A 19559-nucleotide genomic window follows, 5' to 3' on the forward strand; every position below is an offset into this window, starting at 1 on the left:
ATTCAACAGCAACCATTATGTTGATTCAACAGTCTCGCAGGCTCCAAAAGACCAAAAATTTAATGAACTTGTGCGTAGCAGTAAGAAGGTGATTGACATAAAAAGAAGAAAACTTGTTAAAAAGAGACTAAAAGAAGCAGCTGTGAGAATTAGATCTTTGCAAGGTATACCAACACAATTACGGATATTGTACTAGAACCAGGAGGTCAGAATATACCAACTGATACAGTCCTGAGAAAGAGCAAAAGGAAGCTGACAGGACTAAAGAGCAGAGTAAGGGGAGAAGGTTCATAGAAGAAAACTCGCATTCTTTTGGAAGCTGAAGTCCTGTCAGACTGTAGAAAATAGAAAGGCTCATAAACTTGGGTAGATGAAATATGAAAATACAATAGAGCAGGCTAAAAAAAGATTGTAAGGAACAACTACTAAAAGGAATAGAAAATTGTAATGAATCTTCAAACACTGCAGGAGCCAGAAGTCTGCCAGAGAACTGTTGATGACCAGGAGGCAAATTCATACACAAACTCTCATTCTCCTACATTCTTTTTGCTATTGTTTGTAGCCTCTGTACAATGTGGTTAAACTGGTATTTTAGCCAAAGTTCTCATCTGCATGAGAAACACAACTGTGTTTTTATAATATGAGTAGCAGAGATTTGATTGCAGCAAGGAGCAACTGGGTTACCATTTCTTGACATAAAATGGAGTTGCTGGCAATGAGCTGAGATTGAATTACTGATTAGTTTTTGCTGAATCACAAAATATTTATATTTTTTTGATTTACTGAAGCTTCATTCTAGGTTTTTCAAAGCTGATCTTTCCTCCTGGAAGATATATTGACTATTAGGCCTAAATTCACAATGCTTTTTCTATACTTGATGAACATTGATAATTATTATAAACTGGCAGAGATAAAGAATATTTGCTCACTCATTATTGACTCTACTCAGGGACATGTTTCTTTTTCCAGTCTCACGACTTCCCTCCCTTTCTCCTTTCTTACAGAAAAGCAATATAAATTAAAATAGTATGAATTTATCACTGCTACATTGCTACAAATGGTTTAAGTGTTCAACTGATGTTGATTAACATGGAGCTTGAGGTAAATAATTTTTAGAAAATATGAAACAGACTGCCCTAGGGAAACTAGCATGCCTATGTTTCTGACATAAGTACAAAAGAAAGTACTTAATGTCTAGCATAATTTGTTTAATAAATCTTTGTTTGTGGTCATAAATTAAACCAATAGATGTTTTTCTCCCCCTTGTGATGTGATCTAGTAAATGTGAGGGTCAGTGATTTGGGGGCAATGCCTGATCCACCCTTGAGTAACGATAATGAGGGCAGATTTGCGAAAATCTTGCAAGAACCAGTGTTTGATACAACATGAGTCTCTAGGGCAGATTGCATATTGGATATCAGCCCTGGTGAGGGAAGATCTATTCCTTTGCTTTCTTCTAAAAGCTGATGTTCCATTTCCTTGACTAAAAGCCCTTAAATAGGAGACTGACTTGCCTCAGCTTTTTACAACATTGATGGGAAAGCTGCACAGAGAGAGCTGAGAGCTATCATGCTGTTTTATGATTTATTGGTTAGACATTCTTCTGTGACCACGGGCTATACTTTTGTTTACATTTCTTAGAAATTTGACATTATACCAACACATTTCACTCATTTGTCATATCAATATTCCTTTCCATTTGCTTTGGTTATAAAGCTGAAATTAAATCAGTATGGACCTCCCGTATGTTTTCTCTTTGCCACATTCTTGCCACGTTCTTCTTTCTCTGTTTTATTCTCATAATGCTTCTCAGTATTTCTCATAATGTTCAATCTTCCTTCTCTTACGATACTGTTCTGGCCTCAACAGAAAGGTGAGGAGGGAACTATCCCAAATAACTAAAATTTGGTGGTCAAGATACCCTGTGGCATGCATAAAACTGATGGTTCTGTCTCTGGTTTGAATTCAAGGATACCAAAGAGGACCTCCTGCATCTCAGAGGCTTGTCTCTATCACTGAACTATGCGCTGTTCTAAGAAGGACTTCAAAAGGTTTTCAGTCAAAAAACCTCAGAGATCCTTGGGCTCATTGAAATGCAGACCATGAAGATATTTTCAGCTCCTCAAAGCATTCACTACAAAAGAAAATGGTTTACCACCTAGTTCAAATTAATAACTCTGGCTTGCAGGAGTAATTGATGCAACAATAGTCTTGGTTTTGTTCTCTTTTCTTTCCACTGGTAAGTATGAGTCTTCTGGTCTAGATGCAAGAGGAAAAATTTCAGGAGCAGCTGTGTGAAGTCCATTCCAGTAACAGCTGGCTTACAGAAGGAAGAGGGTCCTAAAAATGGCTGTCTCACTCACTTGAGTCGAAGTATACTCCCTTAGTATGTTTTAATGTTAAAGTTTCATCTAGCAGAGCTAAATAAGATGCTCTTCCAGCTCTGACAGAAATTCTTGAATTTAAAACAGTCACTAGTGAAGCATTAGGCAGTTCAGAAGCAAGGTGCAGTCATGAAAGCCAGAACCATTATCTGTTCCTGGCAGACAAGAAATTCACCCTTTTTGTCTCCATTGTCACTATCATTGGGATAAGGAAGCCTAGTTTTGCCTTGTAGTTTTAGAAGAAAATAATTTGTGAGAACACTTTAACTTTCCTGATTCCATGAGGGGCAGAGATCTCCCTAGGTTTTCTGGGAAGCCCAACAGAGTAGAAATACTAGTAGTAACAGCTGGGTGGAAAGTAGGAAGAGAAAGTACGCACTAACCATTGATGTGAATACAGTTTAATGTAACTATTTGGGGAGGTATTGTTACTATCTCACGGCAAAGACACTGAAAATTCTTTGTTTAAATGTTCGTGTAGGGATGATCAGTAAGTCCTGTGGTATATAGATTGTCTTGTTTTTTATTGTTTTCTAAGGTTCATATGAATTATCCACAACAGTCTTCACGCAACACCTAGCCCACCAGATGTAAATTTGACAGTTTCTTGATGACCTTTCAACACCAACTGACCAGGACAGAGTCAACTGATTGTCTGTTGGCTATTCAAACAGCAACTTGGGAAAAAAACCAACACCACTCAAGTATAATAAATTTTCATGGTCTGTGTTCAGAAATACTTTATTACCTTAAAATACTGTTCATGTTGCCAAAACTGGAAACAAATTGCTGTAAAAACATTTTAGGATGAGCAGGATTAATACTCCTTTTTTGGGAAGAATTTCTTCCAGACACACTACTTTTTTTACTTGAATAAACAAGGATTGCATTGATTTAATGGCATTGATTTAATATACTTGGAGTGCAGAAGATGAAAGCAACATTAGTATTGTACCTAAGCATTATCAAAAGTGCTTTATGGCTTGTAAATTGAGCAGAGGTGTAACACCCTTAACTATCGTTTTATTACCTTTATTATATCAGGAGTTAGCAGCTTGGGGAAAATTTCTGTTTTTCTCCATTAACTTCTCAAGTGAAACAGATTCCACTTTCCTCAGAAGATGGATCAATGAAACACAGCCTTTGTTCTAAGAAAAGGAGTGCTTGAAAAACTAATATTGGAGTACAAACCATTAGTCCATGGTAAGGTTGCAGATTAACCATTCCTCAAACCAAAGGATGACCACCTGCATTTACTTTTCCAGAAATAACTGCATCCCATCAGATAGCATTTAAGAACAAAATGTGAGTGAGAAGCTAATCATTGAATAGTTATTTACTATGACCTTCAGCCCTGAAAAAAATCCCACATTTCTGAGCTACATTTGTTTTTTCCAGGTCTTGGTGAGGTACGCAGTTCACCCCTGCCTTGACTCTAGCTTGCCATGAGACCTAGGTGCAATTAAGAGCTCATACTTAATGCCTTAGATTTTGTAGGAATGAAACCTGTGAGAGTGGTTCAATGTAGGAGCCATGGGCCACTCCAAGGAGTTTCCAGTATACTGTAACACACTCCAATACATACATTTCAAGACAAAATTCACAGTGCAGTGCCACTGGCAAAAGGAACTGAAAGCTCAGTCAGAGTCTTTGTGGAGTCACCATTTAATCGTGGTGTTTCATCCCAGCTCCACACTTAGAGTCATGGACTAACTGACTGTGGTCTTTTGTCTCTGCTTCTGAAGTGGAAGAAATATATTTAAGGTGTCCTCATTGCCATCCAAAACTCCTTTGCATTTATACCAAGCAAGTAGCACAGAGCACGACACCTGAACCGTTCCATTCCTGGCAGAGTTATATAGGCGAAATCGGTGGTCTAACCTACTACATAAGGAAAAAAATGTTAAATCTACAACCCACTGCCACGTGGGTTCAGAACCTTCCTTTTTGAGTTAGTTCCTCAAAGCTTCTGTAAATTGTTATCGTACATTGTCAAATTAATTACAATGTAGTCTGGCTAAAGAGAATCCTGAGGTTTCTTTTCCTTGCCACCCATTACTTCTTGCAATCATTTCATCATGCACACCTCATGAATTATTTCACAACACAGGTCTCCCTCCAGTGCTGGCCCACTCTGTCATAATATCTGTTTTGAGGAACTGCTGCTGCCTTCTTATAATTACAACAGTTACTTTTTTTCCCTTCTCCAAAAATTCTTTGGCTCATTTGCAAGGTTCTTGCTCCAGAAGAGATGCATGCATAAATTAAAAAAGAAATAATGTTGCAGAACAATCCTAAGCTCATTTCAGACATGACATAAAAATGCCAGTCAAGAAAATAGAATTTTGCACGTAATATTTTTATGGATGTAAATGGCCCTGAGACAGTGAAGAGTAAAAACTGAAGTCACCATTCTAGATACTTAGAGCCTGTTCTACGTACCAGATGTTATTGTTGCATTTTGTACTGAAAGAGGGCTGGAAATAGAAAAAGACCCACTTTTTACCAATTTTTATTATCATCTTGTATCTTCACCGTGTGGAAGGTGAACTAATTTAATATGGCTACTTCTTGTCAGCTTAGTGGAGAACTGTTTTCTGTCAAGGGCATACATTTTTTGCTTTTTGGGGAGAGATGTCGAGACTTGCAGATGAGACAGGTTATGGTAGATGCTGTAAGAGATCCAAAAGAGACAGAAACCATATAGCTAATGATATTTTTATGCCATGAAATTCTTATGTACATCTTCCAGCCCACATTTATTTTCTATGTAATTCCAAATGAATGTTTTTAACATCACTTTCTGGCATGGTGGGGGGAGTAAATCTGTCAATATAAAAAGAGCACAAATGAAACCAATTTTCCTGTAGAGGACTTATTGTTTATACTTCTAGTGGGCATTATATCCCTTCATCTTAAAAGACACCATTATTTTTTCCACGTCTTTTTATTCTAGTAAAAATCAGGAAAAAAAAAAATCTGTTTTACTGTCTACCAATGTGGCCCAAATCTAGTACGACCAAGGATTTCTCCCAGTGATTTTTAGGCAAAAAAACTTTTTCTTCATTGCTTGTGTCATGGTTGAACCCCGGTGGGCAGGTCACCCTCACGGAGCCACTTGCTCACTCCCCCCCGCTGGGATGGCGGAGAGAATCAGAAGAGCAAAATTGAGAAAACTCGTGGGTGGAGATAAAGACAGTTTAATAGGTAAAGAAAAAGCCACGCACGCAAACAAAACAAAGCAAGGAATTCATTCACTACTTCCCATGGGCAGGCAGGTGTTCAGCCATCTCCAGGAAAGCAGGGCTCCATCACATGTAATAGTTACTTGGGAAGACAAACGCCATCACTCCGAACATCCCCCCCTTCCTTCTTCTTCCCCCAGCTGTATATGCTGAGCATGATGTCATATGGTATAGAATAGCCCTTTGGTCAGTTGGGGTCAGCTGTCCCAGCTGTGTCCCCTCCCAACTCCTTGTGCACCCCCAGCCTCCTTGCTGGTGGGGTGGGGTGAGGAGCAGAAAAGGCCTTGGCTCTGTGTAAGCACTGCTCAGCAATAACGAAAACATCCCTGTGTTATCAACACTGTTTTTGCTCACAGATCCAAAACACGGCACCATAGAGGTTGCTATGAAGAAAATTAACTCTATCCCAGCCAAAACCAGTACAGCTTGTTACGATCTTCAGTTTCATTGTTTCTTTCCAATGGTCCCTGTTGGGTACAATATTGCTTAGAGAAACATTACCTTCTAAAACAGTTAAAATCCCAACTCAATAGTTCCTGACTCTCAGTATCAGCTCCTTTGTGTAATCAGAGAAGATTGAACCCGAATGAAGGCCATGGGAGGGTTGAGAATGTTATTCACATTATATCAGAAATAATGCAGACTTGTGTTCTACAGTGAAAGATTTATCATATAGGTATACTCATATATAGAAGAGAGACATACGCGTATATGGAAGAAGGAATAACAATTTACATTGTGCTAAAGCATATCCTTTGCTCAAGTATCTCCAACAATGACTCACTGTTAAGATGCAAAATTGCTTCAGCATTCATATGTCTATGTCTACTAATAGAAAAAAAAAACCACATTCAGAAAAAAGTTTTAAACCTTTCATTTCCACATTTCTCTTCTGTCCTTCTGTGAAAGCAGCCAATGCTTGATTTTTTTTTCCCCTTTTGCAGTGGCAAAGTAGCTTGCACAGTCAGCAGTTCCAACAGCCAACCTGCCTGATTAGTTTTTGCTGAGCTGGAGTATTCTGCTTTGAAATATAAATCCTTCATTGTCATAGCATTCATTGTCAACACGTGTGACTGCTCTATTTGTCAGCTGTGAGATTCCCTTTTACTGTGTGTTACAAGATACCAGGTGCCTTTGATGGTCTCTTCTATATAAATATCAGAATTAAAATACATTTGTTTTTCAGGTAATTTTAATGACATAAAAACTTGTAAAGTATTGAAAGTGATTCTGTTTTATACCTCTGGGCTTGCAAATTACCCTAAGACACCATTAAAAAAATTACATGAGAAGTTTAAAAGATGGCAAGAGAGGCAGAAGGAGAAAAATATTGGTGTGAGTTTGAAGGAAAACTGAGTCAGAGGCTTTAAAGGGGTAAAACTTCACTGGCTTAATACAGAGGTAATATCTAAAGTGCTCCCATATGGGAACAATCTGCCTCAGCTACTCCATAGGAGTAAAGACAAGCTGCCAACTCACCTACAACCTTATCTTCCCTAAACCAAATAGAATCTTGGCATCTTGCAGGACATGGAAGCAGCAGAAAAATGCAATCAGAAGATCTGTGCTAGACCTGTCATTTTATTCAGTGGGTCTAGTTTTCACTTGCCTCACATATTTCAATATTGTAGTCAACCACTCTTTTCTGTAATGATAGATTTTATGGTTTGTATTTACAGGCTCATGAAGAGGAGTGATAAAAGACCTTTAAGCTGATAGCACACCATGCAGAGACTGAAAGTATTCCTCAATGATTATACTGACTGACTTTATGACCCCTTTGTGCTGCCAAAACCTCATAAAAAAGCACATAATGTGAAGTGGAATACATCATTGCACAGGTGTAAATGACTACACAAGATGCAAGGAAAGCAGAATCAAGCCAGTTGTACCTAATAAACACTTTCAGCCCAGGAACTGTGGCAGACTCTCATGTAAATACTTAACATGTGTTTCTGCTCTAAAAAGTGACTATACAATGCATTGTGGGTTTTTATTGCATTTCAGTGATACCATATTAAATTTGCTCAGCTACAAGTAAAAAGCATTTTTTCTAATAGACATGTTAGCAAACTCCATGTAAACATTCAAACTCAATTTTCTTTTCTTCTAATGCACTGCAAGGGTAAAGATTATCCAGACTCAGCTTTACCTCACTGATACCTTTGCAAACTTACAGATTTTACTTCTTATGGCACCAAAACATGTTGCAGCTTCTTAATGTGGAATTAAAAGTTTTCAAAAAACACATCTGAAAAATTGTACACAGCAGTTTCATATTGAATTTCTGATGAACCAGATTGATTATAAAATCCAACCTAAGCTCTTGTTTGTGCTGAATTCTTCAGTTTGGTTCTCTTCAGAGTTTTACCCAAATCTGCAGAAAGAAAAGCCAAGCACTTTTATAGTTCATTTAAGATTTTATTTCTCGTGCAAAATGGCCTTTTTCACTTTTAATAGTAGTGTGGGCAAAATAAAACTTATTTTAATAGTTAAAAACTTATAACGAAGGCCACTTAAGCTCAATTATTCCCCAGTGGGGCAAAACTCCCATTGTTTAAAATATTAGTAAATTGGGTATGGGATATTGTCTGAGTCTGGAGGCAGCGTTAATAAAAAGTGTTCATGGGAGTGACGTTGCAGTGGTAGAGAGGCAGACTAGGTAATCTCACAGGTCATTTCCCTGCTTATACTTTGCATGGGCATTCTCTGCAGTATTGGAAATTTGATTAATTTCCTCATATAGGGATCATCACAGCCTGGGAACTGCAAAGAGAGGATTGCAATGGCTAAGACACATGCAGTTTTGTTCTCCTTAACTTTGTGCTATAAAGTGCAAGCCACTCCATTATTCATCTGTAGCTCTTAAAAGCAGCCATCTAGTGCGGGTAAATTCCGGACAACTGAGAAATCGCTGAACTGTCCTTACATACAGGGTATAATCTGTGTATAGGAGGCAGAGGGGTTTGCCAGTGACAGATATGAACAGTGTTATTATAACCTAGCAAGTGTTTCTAGTATAATTTCTATTTCTTTAAATATCTTTGGGGGAAGATACTGTTGCAAATGTTTGACATTACATTAGGCAAATGCCTGCCAGGGCCCTGTGGGGGCCAGGAGCTCCCTGGGGGCTGTGGGAGCCCCCCGGGGCAGCCGAGCAGCTGGGGCCCGTTTGACCCCCCAGCCAGCAGCAGGGCAGCTGAGGGGCACCGGGGCAGCCCCAGCCCTGGTCATCAGGCACCTGCCCGGGGAGGAAATAGCAATAGCCTCACTTTATTCATTATTGAAGTAAGAACAACTCCAAACACTCTTCTTAGGATTCACATCCATTTGAGTAAGAACGGATAAGCATCCCATATGTACGAATTGAGGTAATGTCCTCATTCAGATACTACCTTACTAACACAGAAATAAGGATATGAAACCCAGAATGGGGCTTACACACTGACTACAGCACTAAGCATTGCAATACCTAGATCCCAGATACAAAGACAAAATCACTTACTAGTGCACAGGCTCTGTGTACAGGACAAGTACATGTGGGAAGAGTCGGGTCTCAGAGCGTGTTTCAAATAAATTTGGATGCTGTAGGGAGATTTCCGCAAAATCAGCACCCTCACCTGCCTCTGGTGAGGAGGAAATCCTTGGGCAAAGAGGATTCCTTTTCAACTCTGGTCTTCTCCAGGGCTCGTGGGTCTTTTCCTCTCTTCTTTATCATAACGAATTATTTCTAGAAGTTGCTTGAGTGTTACCGAACAGATAGAAGGTGTTCCTTGAACTGCAGAGATACAGACTTTCCCATCATCCCAACTGCCACCCTACAGACAGTCCTCAGGAGGGGGCTTTGAAAGCTGCTGAGCAGCACAGCAGCCAGGAATCCCTCCTTGGGAGGAGCACAAGGAAAGTCTATCTCCTTGTCCATTAATGGTTTAACACCAAATGCCCAAGTGATCTTCAGAGCAGGGGAATAAACTCAATTTTCTTCTCCCCAGTGAGTTCCCAATTAATCTATTTAAAATGTTAATCCTTCTTGGGCTCTTCATCTAACCTTATCAAGCTTACATTTCTCTCTGCTTTCGCAAGAGTGGAATGATGTGCTCCAACGACAGAACAGAGAAAGGAACCCTGGTACCACCAAGTGCTCTGACGATACACCTCTGTACATATCAGGGTGCTGCGATGGATGGCTGCCCCACAGGAGGGAGCCGGGAGCCAAGGGTGGCCCCAAGGCTGACAGGGCCATGCCCTCCCCAACCAGGGTGCATCCAGCAGCACCCAGTGAGGGAGCAGGGATGGGATGGGGATGGTGACAAGGGCCAGCCCAGAGCCCTGCAACTGCCCAGCAAGGCCACAGTGATGGGACTGGTGCAAAGTCCGGCGGGGTGCAGTCGGTGATGGGCAGCAGGTACGAGGGCGGGCGCAAACAGACCGCAGTGCAGCTCGGGCGAGGACCAAGGCTGAGGATCTGGTCACAAACGCACTTCCCACGGAAATGGGAGACGTAAAGCTGCCCTAGTGATGCTCCCAGCTCTTTCTGCCCCGGCTCTTTCCCAGTGCTGTGATCCCAGGTGACCCAGCCGGGCTGCAGCAGGGCTGGCCTGAGCAGGGGCAGCCCGGCCCGAGGAGCGGGGAAGGGCGGCAGAGCCGGGGGCTGCACTCAGGGCCTGGCAGCATAGAAGCAGGGCGCCCTCCTTCCCAGGTGTTCTTTAAAGAGGTTCATCCAGCGCCACACTTTTTGTACTGTCCACATAGGAATGGTCTGGCTTTGTATGCAAGAGTGCCTTTTGCACAGCAGTCCTGTTTTGCAATATCCTTACTTGAGAGCGGGAGAGAGATGTCATCCCAGCTCGGCACTGCAAAGCCTGAAGAACTGCCGAGTAAACAAAACTCTGGGTGCTTGAACAATGTAAAGATCAGTAGGCCCTGTGGACTGTATGTGCTTTTAGGGTTTGTTAGAAGCTGAGCAGGGATTTTCAGGACTGCAAATTTTTATTTCAGTGCTGTTTTTAAGCACCTCTTTAAGCACTTCTGTCTAGCACTGTATACTCACTAGGGAACTGTAGACATTGTCTTGACAACGACACAGAACTAGTTCTTGTATTTTCTCCAGTTTTCTCCATCAGGGAATGACAGACAAGCATACCACCCAGTTCCACGGTATTGAACTGAAAGATGCAGATTGTTGTTTTAGGCTCTCAGCAATGAACTACGAAAAGTAAAATGATTTGGAGAGCTATCCAAGGCACATAGCTTTGAAATTACAAATATCTGTCAAAATATATAAGCAAAATACAACCCGTTGTATGAGAACTGTGTCTGTGAGACATATGTCACTGTTTCTAACTGAACACACACACTGTATTGAGGCTGCATGTTTCTTATTTCTTACATAAAAAGGGGTTACATTTATTAACACAGGTGAACTCTGTAACCACACTTGGTTTTGCTAGCAAATTAAGACATGATTAGGTCTTGCTAATATCTCAGGGCTGGCATAACCCTCTCCTCTGCCTTTTTAATGTTTGTTTTAAACTAAATATAGCTCACAGTGAGTTAATAAGCAATAAGGATTATTCTGGTTTGGGTGAGATGAGTGCTGTGGGAAGTGACTGTCCTCTGGTCTGCTCTTCTAGCTATTTCTTAGCATCTTAGGGTTTATGTGGAAGTGGCTTCTTTGGAAAGTAATAGCATAATAAAGAAATATTACTTCCATGCTGGCCAATGTCCACAAGCTTTTATTCCCCTCTTTTGACACAAATGAACAATTTATTCACTTAAGGCAATATTGTATGTGTAAGAGAAATCGGAGCATGAGTGTATAATTCTTACACATTACTCCTACACACATCCGTTCACCAGGCTCTGAAGATACCCAGGGGATTCTGAGATTTTGCTGTCCTTCATAAAGTCTTCTTGCGTAAAGCCCATTGCAGAGTGCAAGGACTACATTAACTCACTGGGAACATCCAGGCAGCCCGATTGTTGAGCAAGTTCATATTGTCATGGAGTGAGATGGGAACATTAAATGTCCCTGGTTTCTGAAAAACCCTTGGTATTTCTTTATGTAGTTAAAACAAAATTGTTTCTATAAATTCTAATCCTAAATTGTTCTGTGTGCTGAGAGGTGGGCCAATCCCATTTGCCTTAAGGAGATACTATAAGAATACTATAAATTGAAGCTCTGTGTCTGGCATATAGCACTACAGGAACAGCATTTAACCTATTCGCTTTTAGTTTTTTCACCACCTGTCACACTTCATTGTATTTAATCATCACAACATTAGATCTTGTTTGCCCATGGTCTCTTTCTGTTAGTTTTTGAGGTTTTTTTCTTCTTTTTTTTTTTTAAGGTGGCATGAACTGTGAAACTTTCAATCACATGTTGCTGTGGAGTCCAAAGTATAAACCAAAGCACAGAGTATTGCTCTGTGTTCTTGTTCTTGGTTCTTGTACTCTGCTCCAAGCCTCTGCTACTGACAAGGATCATGAGCTGGACCTTTGGTGTGGCCCAGTATGACAGTTCTTATAAATGGTATTTATAACTTTTATCTTGGTTTGTTTAATGAGGAACAGAATAGATGTTGTTGGTGATGGTTAACTTTCCTGTTAACAATCGTAACTACTACTTCCTAAATTGTTTTCTAATGTCAAATGATCTTAAAATTGTAGTTAGAGATACAAAAAGTCACAGCGTTGCTACTCATTTACGTCTTTTTGAACCTGGCTCAAAATAAAAGAAATTTCATTTTATAATTATTTGTATTATCAAACAAAATAATTACAGAAGGCAAGCTCATCTGGTGGCTTTTTACGTTAGTCAGAAGTACAATGCTTCAGTGTGCTGCAGTGCTGGCAAGTATATTGCACTTCCAAGAAATGCAGAGGAGATAGCTTCTGTTCTCATTAGTGAGGAACTAGAAATTTTAAGCATCGGACATTGTCTTCAGAAAATAGTGGCAATTACATGAAATGTTTTTAACAGCAGGATAGTCGCTTTGTGAAAATAGGCTGCTAAGTTGGGAAGTAGGTCTTCCCGATTTTTCTGTAAGAGCAGTTAAAAACTATCACCATAAAGTGCTTTTTGGGCTGGATCCTTCAGATGCCGAGTGCCTCCTAACCCAGAGAAGATACTCTGTGCCCCAGAAATCCTTTGGTTGGGAGAGAGGTTGGGAAGGGAAGCAGAGAATAGCTGCGTATCCAGCAGCAGGCTTCAAGCCAGAGCGGAGTAAGTCTTGCAAGGAGGTGCCGTTTTTTTCCTGTTGTCATGCCATTTCCTTCTGCTTTCATGGCTTTACATAAAAGGGAAGGAGAAGCTGGTCCCCATGGCTATAATTACTGGCCCACTGCTGGGAGATGATTAGAAGGTAAGTCAAGCTGACTCTGCGGATGGACAAGGGGAATGTAGAAAATTGGTAGCTGTGTGTATTTGCCTTACCACAGTAGTTTATATTTCCTCGCCTTTCCTTCAGCCTTTGGTTGTTTTTTAAGCCTGTATGGCTTCAGAATAGGAAATGACAGGGAAAAGTGTAAAAAGAAATGAGTAGATACATGATGGAATATTGCCCTGAACAGTGGTGTTTAATTTCTATTTTTATGCAGATCCCTGAGAGAATACGTGTTAAAATACAGTTTTAATTTTTAGAAGTAACATGCTTTATGTCAACACCGTTGGGATGAACTAAGTGGAATAAACCTTTTATTCTTTTCTAACTGAAACTTCTGTAATTTTTCAGAGAAAGTATAAAATGTATGTTTCATTTGTTATTAATGAGAATGTAATTTAACTTGAAAGAATGGTAATAAGTACTTATTTTCTGCAAATCATTTTGATTTTGATATTATGTAATGCAAATATCCAAAGCATAACAGAACCGCCTGATAAATACAGTTGTCACCTAAATGCATTAGATAAGATCAAGACCTCTTGTTTGTGAGGTTCACAGACAGGAATAATTCCACTACCACGTGGATCTACAGTGTAAATATGCAAAAGTGTAGACAGGACAGAAGGACAGGGAAAAGAGAAAACAGAAATTAAGTAAACTAAGTGGTTTTCCTAAGGTCAAGTCAATGATGGAACAGAAGGTGAACCCAGAATTCTGTCTCTCAGGTTCACACTTCTATGCCTAATCCCACTATGCCTAACTGTGCCTTTCAGTTGTGTACTGTATCCAAATACATGATTTATTAGCTAGAGAATAATCTTTTCTGAATAGAGCAGTTATATTTTCACTCCTTTTACTTGTACTTTGTTTTACAGAAGTCACTCTCTGAGCACAGTGTGCAATCTGGAAAATTTCCTCGCTGCATTACTTGTAAGAATATTGTCTTTTGGATTCTGAAATAAACATTACTTGTGTCAGCCAGCTACTGAATGGAACTGTTCAGTCATGTACATTTCTAGGTCTTCTAGGGGGATGCAACATGAGGCTGTGGACATGTATATTTCACAGAATCACAGAATCGTATAGGTTGGAAAAGACCTTTAAGATCATCGAGTCCAACTGTAAGCCTAACACTACCAAGACCACCACTATACCATGTCCCTAAGCACCTCATCCAAACGTCCTTTAAATACCTCCAGAGATGGCGACTCCACCACTTACCTTGGGCAGCCTGTTCCAATGCTTGATAACCCTTTCAGTGAAGAAAAATTTCCTCATATCCAGTCTAAACCTCCCCTGGCACAACTTGAGGCTGTTTCCTCTCGTCCTATCACTTGTTACTTGGGAGAAGAGACCGACCCCCACCTCTCTACAACCTCCTTTCAGGTAGTTGTAGAGAGCGATAAGGTCTCCCCTCAGCCTCCTTTTCTCCAGGCTAAACAATCCCAGCTCCCTCAGCCTCTCCTCATAAGACTTCTGCTCCAGACCCTTCACCAGCTTCGTTGCCCTTCTCTGGACACGCTCCAGCACCTCAATGTCTCTCTTGTAGTGGGGGGCCCAACACTGAACACAGCATTCGAGGTGCGGCCTCACCAGTGCCGAGTACAGGGGCACGATCACTTCCCTAGTCCTGCTGGCCACGCTATTTTTCATACAAGCCAGGATGCCATTGGCTTTCTTGGCCACCTGGGCACACTGCTGGCTCATATTCAGGTGACTGTCAACCAACACCCCCAGGTCCTTTTCCGCCAGGCAGCTTTCCAGCCACTCTTCCCCAAGCCTGTAGCGTTGCATGGGGTTGCTGTGGCCCAAGTGCAGGACCTGGCACTTGGCCTTGTTGAACCCCATACAATTGACCTCGGCCCATCGATCCAGCCTGTCCAGGTCCCTCTGCAGAGCCTTCCTACCCTCCAGCAGATCAACACTCCCACACAACTTGGTGTCATCTGCAAACTTACTGAGGGTGCACTCGATCCCTTCATCCAGATCATTGATAAAGATATTAAACAGGACTGGCCCCAGCACAGAGCCCTGGGGAACACCGCTTGTGACCGGCTGCCAGCTGGAGTAAACTCCATTCACCAACATTCTTTGGGCCCGGCCATCCAGCCAGTTCTTTACCCAGCGAAGAGTACACCCGTCCAAGCCATGAGCAGCCACTTTCTCCAGGAGAATGCTGTGGGAAACCGTGTCAAAGGCTTTACTGAAGTCTAGATAGACAACATCCACAGCCTTTCCCTCATCCACGAGGTGGGTCACCTTGTCGTAGAAGGAGATCAGGTTGGTCAAGCAGGACCTGCCTTTCCTGAACCCATGCTGGCTGGGCTTGATCCCTTGGTTATTCTCTACATGCCGTGTGATGGCACTCAGGATGATCTGCTCCATCAGCTTCCCCGGCACCGAGGTCAGGCTGACAGGCCTGTAGTTCCCCGGGTCCTCGTTCTGGCACTTCTTGAAGATGGGCATCACATTAGCTAATCTCCAGTCAACTGGGACCTCCCCAGTTAGCCAGGACTGCTGGTAAATGATGGAAAGGGGCTTGGTGAGCACATCTGCCAGTTCCTTCAGTACTCTCGGGTGGATCTCATCAGGCCCCATAGACTTGTGAGTGTCTAAGTGGTGCAGCAGGTCACTCACCATTTCCCCCTGGATTATGGGGGCTCCAGTCTGGTCCCCGTCCCTATCTTCCAACTCAGGGGGCTGGGTACCCAGAGAACAATTGGCCCTGCTATTAAAGACTGAGGCAAAGAAGGCATTAAGTACCTCAGCCTTTTCCTCATCCTTGGTCACTGTGTTCCCTCCCCCGTCTACTCGGGGCTGGAGATTCTCCTTAGCTCTCCTTTTGCTGCTAATGTATTTGAAGAAGTGTTTTTTGTTGTCTTTTACAGCAGCAGCCAGATTGAGCTCTAGGTCAGCTTTGGCCCTTCTAATTTTCTCCCTGCACAGCCTCGCTACACCTTTGTAGTCCTCCTGAGTTGCCCGCCCCTTCTTCCAGAGGTCATAGACTCTTCTCTTTTTCCTGAGTTTGAGCCAGAGCTCTCTAGTCAGCCAGGCCAGTCTTCTTCCCCGCCGGCTCGTCTTTCAGCAGCTGGGGACAGCCCGCTCTTGTGCCTTTAGGACTTCCTCCTTAAAGAATGTCCAGCCTTCCTGGACTCCTTTGCCCTTCAGGGCTGCCTCCCAGGGGACTCTCTCGACCAGTCTCCTAAACAGGCCGAAGTCCGCCCTCCGGAAGTCTAAGGTGGCAGTTTTGCTGACCCCTCTCGCCGCTGCTGCACGTATCAAAAACTCTATCATTTCGTGATCGCTCTGCCCAAGACAGCCTCCAACCATCACATGGCTCACAAGTCCTTCTCTGTTCGTGAACAACAGGTCCAGCGGGGCACCTTCCCTCGTTGGCTCACTCACCAGCTGTGTCAGGAAGCTATCTGCCACACGCTCCAGGAACCTCCTAGACTGTTTCTTCTCTGCTGTATTGTATTTCCAGCAGACATCCGGCAGGTTGAAGTCCCCCACAAGAACAAGGGCTAGCGATCGTGAGGCTTCTCCCAACTGCTTATAGAATAGTTCATCAGTCTCCTCATCCTGGTTGGGTGGTCTGTAACAGACTCCCACCACAATATCTGCCTTGTTGGCCTTCCCCCTGATTCTGACCCACAGACACTCCACCCTATCATCACCATCATCAAGCTCTAAACTACCCAGACACTCCCTGATGTATAGGGCTACCCCACCACCTCTCCTGCCTCCTCTGTCCCTCCTGAAGAGTTTATAGCCATCCAACACTGCACTCCAGTTGTGCGAGTCATCCCACCACGTTTCTGTGATGGCAACCATATCATAGTTTTCCTGATGTACAGTGGCTTCCAACTCCTCCTGCTTGTTGCCCATGCTGCATGCATTGGTGTAGAGGCACTTCAGCTGGGCTGTCGTCCGTGTCTCCTTCATAGAGGAACACCCCTTGTGTGCTTTGAGGCGTTTTGAATCAAACTCAATCGGAGCTTGATTCAGTTGCCTACACATAGATATCCAGGGCTATTGAACATTCTTTACAGTTTACAACTAGGTAGCTACTTGTCATGTGGGTGTCTAATCCTTTGCAGTCAATAGAGACCTGATGAATAGAAAAGAGTCTAAGAATCTATTCAACACACCAGAAAGTGAACACACCTTTGATCAGCTGAGTAGCCGTTAATACACTCTGTTTATTAAGGGGAGGATTCAGTTATCTAAATACAGGTGCCTGATGCCTTTTCAGAAACACCAGACTTCTGAGACATTTGCTCAGGACTAGCAGTCCTGACCACAGGCAATCCCTGCCCTGATGGAGTAGCAGGTGGAGACCAGGTGAGATATCCAAGGACATCTCAAATGGCACCAGATACCTGTGAAAGGGCAACTAAACTAAGCTCTAGACCTCCATTGACTATAGTAAAGATTAGATACCTACCTTGTACACAGAGCCTAACAAATAGACATTCCAGTCTTGCCTATCTTAAATTTGCTCCCTGTGTTCTGCCTGCTGTCAAAATTACCTTTGCCTCTTACCATTCCCCCATGACCACCCATCCTTTAACTACTGATCTTGCTCTCTGCTACTTACTAAGAAACAGGGATGATCATATCCAGAATAAGCTACTACATATCACAATTTTGAATTTTGGGTAGAGCAGCATGGTAAAGTGTTTTCCATCCCCTTGAACACCTGAGGGACAAAGCATTTACAAAGTTTGCTGCATACTCCTAGAAACAGCTCCACTTTGCACAGGCATGCATTTCATTATAACCAGGAATTGTCTGCAATCCTCCCCTTTAAAGGGAGCTCTCCCTAGGACAATGCATCTTAAACCCCTTTTTTCAAAGAATTATTTTTTTTTATTCTTTTTTTTATTATTATTTTTCTTTCTTTTTATTTTTTATTTATTCTACAGCATTTATTTTTCAAATAAATGCTGTAGAATAAATAAACTCCCAAACAAGCAATACTTGTAACAGGAAGAATGAAGTTATTCCAAACACAAAAACGGCTGCTCACAGGTTAAAGGGCATGAATGAAAGTGAAGTGACACAGGACAGTGTGCTCTTCAAGACACAAGCAGCTGTGCCATTCTTTGCGTAAGGGAGTTCAAGTTGAGAGGTGCCATAGCTGTTGAGCTGTTAAGAATTTCTACCTCCTGCTGCTGTTCCTCTTCTTTTCCTAGTTTTTCCCCCATCTCCTCTGTGAGCTGGAGAACTGTTCTGCTCCTTTGGCAGCCACTGTCATTCTCTCCATGCTTCTGACTCAGTAGTAGCACAAATGTGCTTGTAAAGTCTCTATGGTGAATTAACCTTTGCTGCATTTTTACTGTCTGAAACCGATTTAGCTCTTCACCCTGACTCATCAACATATGATGCTCAGCCACCTTCCAATAGCCCTCACAGCACTGGTTTCTGGTACTTACATTATATGCTCTGTGTTTGTTGCCTTTTATTCATTTTTGCTTCTTTATTGATAAAAGCAATGCTCTACCAGAGTTGCATTCTTTCTTTCTTTCCAGAAATCTGCCCAATTTAAATTATACAGTCAGTAACTTTCTTTTGTTGTTACTGTCTCCTTTCATTTTTTTAACAGAAAAATCTGGGAAAAGGGTCTAGAGCTGCAAGAGCGAAGTGTCTATATGAAAACTATTTTTCCTTGATGTTTGAAATTTGTTTTCACTGTTGCTTATTAAAGAGCTAGCCCTGATCAAGAGAAACTGAGCTCGAGATTTTCTTAATTTCTTCCCAGAAGCTAAACTTGATTAAACAAGTATGGCGACTCTAGTTCGGACATAGCGTTCCTCATAGTGTGGAGCTCTAGTCAGACCACATCATGCACTTTAACACCAGCACCTGTTTTCTATCAGATTTTTTTGTTATAATGCAAGATTTGTACTCCTAGTCCTTTTAACCACTGGGTGCCATCTAGTCTGAGTTTGTGATGCAAAAAGACTCTTTTATATAAACATAAATACTCAGTAATGTGGTAAGTCTGCGACTCCAGCAAAACAACATAACAGAGCTTCCAACAGGTTATGAGAAAATGCTCTCCAGACTTTAACCAACACTAAGATACTTAATCCCTTTGTGTATTACAAGTGCCTCAAAAGTGTATTTCTTCAAGTTTATCTTTCTCCTAGATCTTCTAGTGTATTATGTTCGAATCCACTACACAAATGTGATACAAAGCCTGCAGTTATAATGAAATCCTGGAAAACAGTGGAAGTGGTGTTGCTCAGAATGACTCCACAATACTGAAACTTTTAGATAAGTGTGCACAACAAGCTTTGAAATGAGAGCTATTGAATCACTTGGTTTAAATGTCCTATTCATGGGACAGTCTTTGTACAAAAAACAAGATAAAAAAACAGCTTCAATCGTCTTTCTGATTTCCCACCAATTCCCCTCTTTGTTTCTCTCCTCCCTGATGGATACTCCTTGTACCTATTTAGAGAAATACTGAGGAGTTAGAGATCTGTGGTGAAAGGCTAAATACTGACCTGGAACTTATTTACATTATACTTTATTCT

This window comes from Mycteria americana, chromosome 1 (assembly GCF_035582795.1).
Source record: "Mycteria americana isolate JAX WOST 10 ecotype Jacksonville Zoo and Gardens chromosome 1, USCA_MyAme_1.0, whole genome shotgun sequence".
NCBI lineage: Eukaryota > Metazoa > Chordata > Aves > Ciconiiformes > Ciconiidae > Mycteria > Mycteria americana.